We start from the raw sequence: 8,087 nt of genomic DNA, 5'->3' as shown, positions 1-8,087 counted from the left end.
TGATTAAATCCCCACTACTGCTGCTAATCCAACAAGTACCAAAGAAAGTTACTCTTGGAACTAATGAAAAATTGCTGCTGTTTCTGCTTTGGTCACCAAAGAGAGCCAAACACTAGTACTGCCAGAAAAATAACACAAATGTCAACTAAAACCTCCTTTTCTCTCAGTTTCACATCAAATCTCACTCTCATACATATAACTAGTGAAGCCTATGTCATGCCAATGGGTAGCTGCAAGGATGCCCGGAATCTACATCTTGCCTCCTCCATGAGAGGGTAAGACATAGCACGGAATTGTCTCCAATATGTGCAAAGATAATGGCCCCCTTGAATAAGACAAATGAACACTACACCTACCTAAAAGCCATGATATGGAAAACGTGATGAACTGTGGACAGTGCAATACATTTAGATGCTACTTGAGAACAGGGTCTTTATCTTCCTATTTCATCTAGAATAGAATCTGGCAAATGCATAGCAGAGATTAAATGAATGACTTAATTATGGAATGCTGGTCACATTTTGCATATCTGTCATTCCAATGTATATTTATATGCTTCGTAAATTGAGAAAAGAGTTTTCTATCTATTTTTTCTTTTTGATGACTATAATGGAGTGGGATGAGGAAAGTAGTAAAAGCTTCCAGACACTGTTGAAATGAACATGGAATAACTAATAATAGCCTAATTAAATGATTAAATTTCAAGGACGAAGAAATACTTCAGTCACCCAAGGAGAGAACAAACCACTACAAAGAAAAAACAGTATCAAGCAGACCACAGACATCTACATGGTATTCAAGTCTAGAAGGCAATGGAGCAAGTGTCTGAAGGAAAGAAAGATATTTTAATGTCCACAGGTATAGAGAAAATGTAACCCAAGGTCATACGCTGCTAAGTTGTTCTTAAAACATAAAGGTAACAGGTATCTTCACATGTGTAAGACTTCAGGAACACAATTATCTGTGAATTTTTCTGGACAGAAAAAAAACCTACTTGACATTGAATCCTAACCAATAGACCAATCGAAATAAAAATATTCTTATAAAAACTGTCGGAAAACAACTAATGACAAGATTTATGGTTCCAGAACAGAATCGAAAAGTCACGAGCTTAAAAACATGAAAGCAGTAACTCACCTAAAAAAAAGTCTGGCTGGAGAAAAAGGAGAGAGGTGGCAAATGTAATTGCACAAATATTCTCATTTTTCTTAATCGCTAAATAATATAGCTGGGTGTGGTGGTGCACACCTGTAGTTCCAGCTACTCAGGAGGCTGAGGCAGGAGAAATGCTTGAACCCAGGAGGCGGAGGTTGCAGTGAGCCAAGATCACTCTACTGCACTCCAGCCTGTCAACAGAGCGAGACTTTTTTTTTTTAAAAGCTAAATAATAGATAATGTTTTAAAATGACACACATCACAGAAAAGTGACACCAAAATCTTTTTTTCATACTTTTATTGCTACCCCTAGAAAGATCTTTTACAAAATCGTATCTCTTTTGGTGGAGAACCACTTGTTTAGATTTAGCAATTGCTTTGTTTTGACCTATTTCTTTTTCTTTATTTAAAACTTTTAATTTAAGAAGTAGTGGATGTAATCCTTTGTTGTTTCTTTCTGAGGTAAGAAAAGTGTCCCCTAAAAACATCATATTCCACCAAAATGTTTTCCACCTTAAAAAAAAAAGCAATGAACATTCTTAAGCATGAACAAATCCAAGAAATATAACAAACCCAATACTTTGCTGGGGAAAAAATACGCTTTTATTTATGCCAGTAAAATTAAACCAATAAAGAAATTAATGAAAATATGTAAGATTCCCATTGTTTTTAGTCAAAATAGTTAGAGCCAAAATCATCTTCACTCACACAACTTGCTGTCTACCTTTACCTGACTTCATTGTCTTCTAAAAACATCATATTCCACCAAAATGTTTTCCTCATTAAGGAAAACCAACAAGCATTCTCTAGCATGAAAGAATCTAAGAAATATTTCAAACCTGAGACTTTGCTGGGGGAAAAATATGCTTTCATTTATGCCGGTAAAATTAAACCAGAAAAGAAATTAATGGAAAACATGGATGATTCAAATCATTTTTATTCAAAAAAAAGTGAGAGCCAAAATCATCTTCATTCACACAACTTACTGTCTACATTTACATGGCTTCGTCATTCTGCTGTTGCCATCAATATAACTCCACTCTTCCAGGAAACTCTTGCTCAGAAAGTTAAAAGTTGAAAATAACTTTTTTGTTAATTCCAGGAATTTCATGAAGGACACAGCAATTCTTCAATAAAAATCATAAACAATAATTTACATCTCCAGACTCTCTAAATCTCTTACCTCAAAATCTACCAGTGTCAAATTGTTATACCATATCTTTACCAAAGTCTAAGCAAGTCCCCATATTGAAAGCCCAGTCTTAACCTAGGCTTTAAAACACTCATAAATATAACCTGACTTTGGCCCACTTCCTCTGGATGCTAAGACACTGTCAATACAGTGCTCTTCTTATTATTGGTCAGAATCAATTCAGCTTTGTATTATCATTGCTTTGGTAACATTTCTAGTGAAGATGGCATTCAACAAAAGTCAAAACTGGAGAGGAAAACAACATAAATCAAGACAAGGAAACACAAGAAAACCCAAGAACGCCTCAAAAGGTCAGAATAGGGGAGCAGGAGTATGGTGTGTAACAGCGAGAGACAAATAAGACTATGCAAACCAAGATTCTGGTCTTGTCAATGTCTGAGATGGGCCTGGCTCCCTTAAGAATAGGGTCCTGCCAGGTCTGGTGGCACACATCTGTAATCCAAGCACTTTGAGAGGCCAAGGCAGGAGGATTACTTAAACCCAAGAGTTCAAGGCCAGCCTGGGCAATATAGTGAGACCCCACCTCTATGAAAAGTAAACAAATTTGCCAGGTATAGTGGTGCACACCTGTAGTTTCAACTACCAGGGAGGCTGAGGTGGGAGGATCACTTAAGGTGAGAGATCAAGGTTGCAGTGAGCTGTGATCAGTCATGTCACTGCACTCCAGCCTGGGCAACAGAGCAAGAGCCCATCTCAAAAAAAAAACAAAGAATGGGGTCCTAAGAGGTACTTAATGCATTCTTACTTGAGAAACTAAGGAACAAAGGCCAATATTCTACCTTTGCCTTCTATTTTGAGCAGTTATTTATCAAAAGTATAGATCGAGGACTGCCTACTTCAGAAGCATATATTTTCCTGGACCCTATCCTTAACCAGAATCTCTGAGAAGAGGTATGGAAACTAGCATATTTAATAAGTCATGCCCTTTAATAAACTATTATACCAATATCAGAGAATCACTAAGCAAAATGTCCAATCATCGTATTAAATTACCCTTTTCAACACTGAGCTTCTTGACTCTAATTAAAACAGCTGAGTACTTCAGGATGGAATCATGGCAAGGTAATTCAGTAAATCACATGCTAAAACTTTTTCTCCCTGAATTCAACTCCTCTTCTCAAGTCCATGTACTGCAATCCCCCACCCACCCTCCCCTTACTGTGTAAGTTGACTGATCAGATAGAAATATTACTAGTAATCCACAGCAACCCAACTTCTTTGGAGCATTTATCACAGCTCCAATGCCTTTCATTGTTCAGTTATCTGTTTAAAGTCTATTTTCCCTGCTGAATAGTAATCTCTACACGCAGAGAAGCAAGTCTGTCTTATACACAGTCATAGCTCCAAATCCTAGCACAGTGCTAAGACAAGTGGTAGATCTTCAATAAATATTTTGTTAAATCAATTAACAAAATAGTGGAAAATGTCAAACACAATGATTTCAGTTCTAGCGAAATCAATGGTGAGATATTCTCTCTCTAATAGTAATCAGTCAACAAGTTGTAATGTTTCCTAGGATCACTCCTCATTTCTGAAAACAAAGCCATTAGCATGAAAGAGAAAGTCTGGGTATGAATTAGCACAATCGAAAGAGTAAATGGTTTGGAACCTTATGGGAACATTTTAAATTCCAAGATAATACATTTGTGTAACCTCAGGCTCTCTATGTGTCACCTCAGGCAAGCTGATTCTTCTGTGATCCCAGTTGTGTGTAAAGTGGACGTTATATTAGCTACTTCACAGACTGACTTGTGGGCTAGAAGGATTGACAAACTATGACTATGTATAAGACAGACTTGTTTCTCTGCTTATAGAGTATAAGGCAAGATAAATATAATTTCTTTTTATATTTAACTAATTAAAGGTTTTAAGAGGGTTTAGGGTCTCTAAATCAGTAAGAATTTAGCCATAACACCATACAAACACATTTAAATATTCAGAAAAGAGATTTTTAAGATGATTGCTTAGTCTTATAAAATAGTGAATTTTAACCAGATTGATACCTCTGTATTCTCATTTATGTTTCCTATACTCTTACACCAAACTGCTTGGCAAGTAAGGTAAGTTTTGATGTAATTTAAGAATTCAAGTAGTTGTAACAAAGTCTAATTTGTTAAGCAATTCATATATTCCCCTTTACTTACTACAGTACCTCAGGATTAATCCACCTTAAAAAAGTAATTGGCCAGGCACGATGGCTCATGCCTGTATTCCCAGCACTTTGGGAGGCCAAGGCAGGTGGATCACACAGTCAAAAGATGAAGACCATTCTGGCCAACATGGTGAAACCCTTATCTACTAAAAATACAAAAAATTAACTGGGTGTGGTGGCACACGCCTGTAGTCCCAGCTACTTGGGAGGCTGAGGCAGGAGAATCACCTGAACTCAGGAGGTGGATGTTGCAGTGAGCCGAGCTCATGCCACTGCCCTCCAGCCTGGCAACAGAGCAAGACTCCATCTCCAAAAAAAAAAAAAAAGTAATCATCCCACATAGAAAAAACCTGCAGAGCTTCATCTCTTCCTTAAATATTTTCAAGTACTGTAAGAACACAAATGCATTTTAAAAAAACTGATTCAAATTTGACATTTCATCTTGCTTTACTAATTATGGAATAACAGATGTAAAAAACGTGTTCCTTAATATCTCTCTGCTTAACAGAGAAATACTGCAATTATGGTCATGGGCTATTTTCCAGCCTCTTTAAGTACAGGACTATGGCTCCTACCAGTAGGGAGAAATGAACAATCAGTCTTACATAACACAAAAGAAAGATCAAAGGCACAAAAAGACAAACTGACTTTGGCTTTTAAGAACCTAATGTTAACCCTGAAATGCTAGATTCAGTAACACAACAACAAAACAGAAGATGACAGCAGCAAGCCGCCACTTCACACAGTATTAAGAATTCTGAAATACGTAATCGCCTTCCTCCCATCTCTCACTCAATCTGTTGTGTCGCCTTTTTGTTTTTCCTGCTTTTTCACTGCAGTCACTTCAAGACTGGCCCACTGCATCGGATCAGCTTTTCTCACAGTGACCTCAATCTTTGCTGCAGTCATAGTTACATAACTTCGGTTTACATCAATCACACCCCATAATTGCACATTTTGATCGAATTGCTTCTCTCCTTCAAATACATGCTCACATTTAACAATGTGCTATCTGCTTCTAGTCGACTAAGTTCTGGAAGTGAATTTTTAGCATATACTGAAATGGTAACTCCACCTCCAGTCTGATGCCCGTCATGTCTACATGGAACAATTTTTTCCCAGCATCCTTTTTAGTCAACATGTGTTTCCCTGTTTACAGCACTCTTGGGCTAAGAATGTATTAAAATCAGAAGTTTTTCTTCGACAACAGCTCTAGTATTTCATCCCCTCATTAAAAAAATAGGTTCTACAGAATGACATACAGACTTCTTCTAGATTCTCGAAACACCAATATGTCTTTGAATACCCTCCGTTTTCACCTGAGGTCCCAATCTTAATTTCAACATTGTCTTCTTCTTCCTTATCTTCTTCATTCCCTGATGACAGTTTATCAAGTGCTTATTTTAGGGAGGCAGATACTTTTAATTCCCAATTTGTCATTGGTTCATGTGGGCTTGGCCTTTTTATTGCTTCTACTGGCTCAGGGGCTTGAATGATGTATTCCTGAAATTTGGGTTTCAATTCAGATAGTTCCTTCTTCTCGGTAGCCTTGACTTCAGGTTTGACTGGCTCAGGTGGCTTCTCACTATTATGTCTACCTTCCGTACAGCCTACAATGCTTAAGAAATCAGAAAAATCAGTTGTTCTTCGCTTTTTTTTTTTTTTTTTTTGAGACGGAGTTTCGCTCTTGTTACCCAGGCTGGAGTGCAATGGCACAATCTTGGCTCACCGCAACCTCTGCCTCCTGGGTTCAGGCAATTCTCCTGCCTCAGCCTCCTGAGTAGCTGGGATTACAAGCACGTGCCACCGTGCCCAGCTAATTTTTTTTACTTTTAGTAGAGACGGGGTTTCACCATGTTTACCAAGATAGTCTCGATCTCTTGACCTCGTGATCCACCTGCCTCGACCTCCCAAAGTGCTGGGATTACAGATTTGAGCCACCGCGCCCGGCCAGTTGTTCTTCTCTTACAGCAAGATCAACCCTTTAATGCATCATGAAAGACTGGAACACCTGGGTGGTATGTGCAAGCGTCATGGGAATTGGTCTCAGGATTGAAGTGCTGACCACAGCCCCAGATGTAGCACAGTAAGGCCATTTTCTTTTCCAGCCATCACAGGCAAGGTCCAAACACCAGGAATGGCAAGAGGGTGCGTTAGCCCCTCCTGTGTGGCTAACACCAGTCTGACAACTGAGGTGGCTGCCGGCTTCCAGACTACACTGTTTTTTTAAATAGAGATGAGGTTTCACCATGTTGGCCAGGCTGGTCTTGAACTCCTAACCTCAGATGATCTGCTTGCCTCGGCCCCCACAAGGTGCTAGGATTATAGGCTTGAGCCACCATGCCAGGCCAGTTTTTATGCTTTTAAAGCACTCAGAAGAAAAGGAAAAAGGAGTAGGGTATAAAGGAGGAGGAGATAAATGAGGGAAAGTTTATGAGACCTGCAGAGCCTAAAATTCTATCATCTGGTCCTTTACGGAAACAGTTTACTGACCTAATGATGATAAGAGGCTAGACAGCGGGTATAGGTAGTTGGCGTAGGACAGTGAAGGTGCTAACTCAAAGGAAATTGGTTTTGATGGTCTTTATTAACAAGTATAAAGAAAACATATTCACTAGGTCAATAATTACATACCAAGTGCCAGAGAAGGTGTTTTCTTCGATAACAAAATCTCCTCCAGAAAAGTAGCTGTAATTGGAGTCACCTACAGGTTAAATTTATGGTGATCCAATTTTATTCTCCAAGCTCTGGCTGTCTTCTGACCAGGGCAAAGATATGAATTAAGAGGGGATGTGGTAAGAATCAACTTTCCTGCATCTGCCAAGTCCTCAAAGGCTAGGATTTCTCTAATCAAGCAAATGCTGTCATAAAACAATTCAGTGAATGTAAGTTAAGTGACCAACTCATCCCAGTTTACCTGGGACCTACTCAGTTTTAACATCTGAAGAACCCCCTCATTCAACAAGGGTGGTTGCTCATCCTAATATAACGAGTATAAAAGAACAACTTAGTTGCTTCTAGATGAGCTGGAGAACTTGGGGGCGAAAAATATAAGTGCAGGATTTTATATACCCCACCTAAAAGGAAAGGACCTGAAGCTGTCTATGACTGCTCAAAATGAAAGTTTTGCCTTACTGGCAAATATTGGAATTACAAGCGCCTGCTGATGATGAGTAACTGCTTTGCCACTGCATGCCATAAGCAAGTGTCCTCCTTACCAATGCATACACAGTGATTACTGCCTATCAGTTAAATCTCATCCAAGAACCAACTCCAGATAATCCAGAACCAATTCAAAATAACCATCCTTAAGATTTTGTTCTCATGGAACCATTGCAAACCTCAAGTTCTAGAACCATCAGGGTTCAATTAGAGAATCGGAACCTCCATGAATGATATAAAACGGGGAATGTATTAAGAAATTAGAAGTTATACAATTCTAGGACGTGGTGGTGCCACAGTATAAATTCAAAAGCAGAAAACAAAATTGTACTGCTTTAGGAGTAAACTCATTCATTCCAGGTTAAAGGCAACAATTTAGTTTGTCACATTCTGCCTTTCTCCCAG

The 8,087-nt window shown here is 38.7% G+C and overlaps 1 pseudogene; it reads right to left on the bottom strand.

Annotated features, from left to right (window-relative positions):
• Positions 1–5,312: 5,312 nt before the first annotated feature.
• LOC100402372 (cysteine and histidine-rich domain-containing protein 1-like) lies at positions 5,313–6,616 on the bottom strand (annotated as a pseudogene).
• Positions 6,617–8,087: the final 1,471 nt, after the last annotated feature.

The sequence above is a fragment of the Callithrix jacchus genome, chromosome 7 (assembly GCF_049354715.1).
Source record: "Callithrix jacchus isolate 240 chromosome 7, calJac240_pri, whole genome shotgun sequence".
Taxonomy (NCBI): Eukaryota; Metazoa; Chordata; class Mammalia; order Primates; family Cebidae; genus Callithrix; species Callithrix jacchus.
This window is presented reverse-complemented; position numbering and strand designations above follow the sequence as displayed.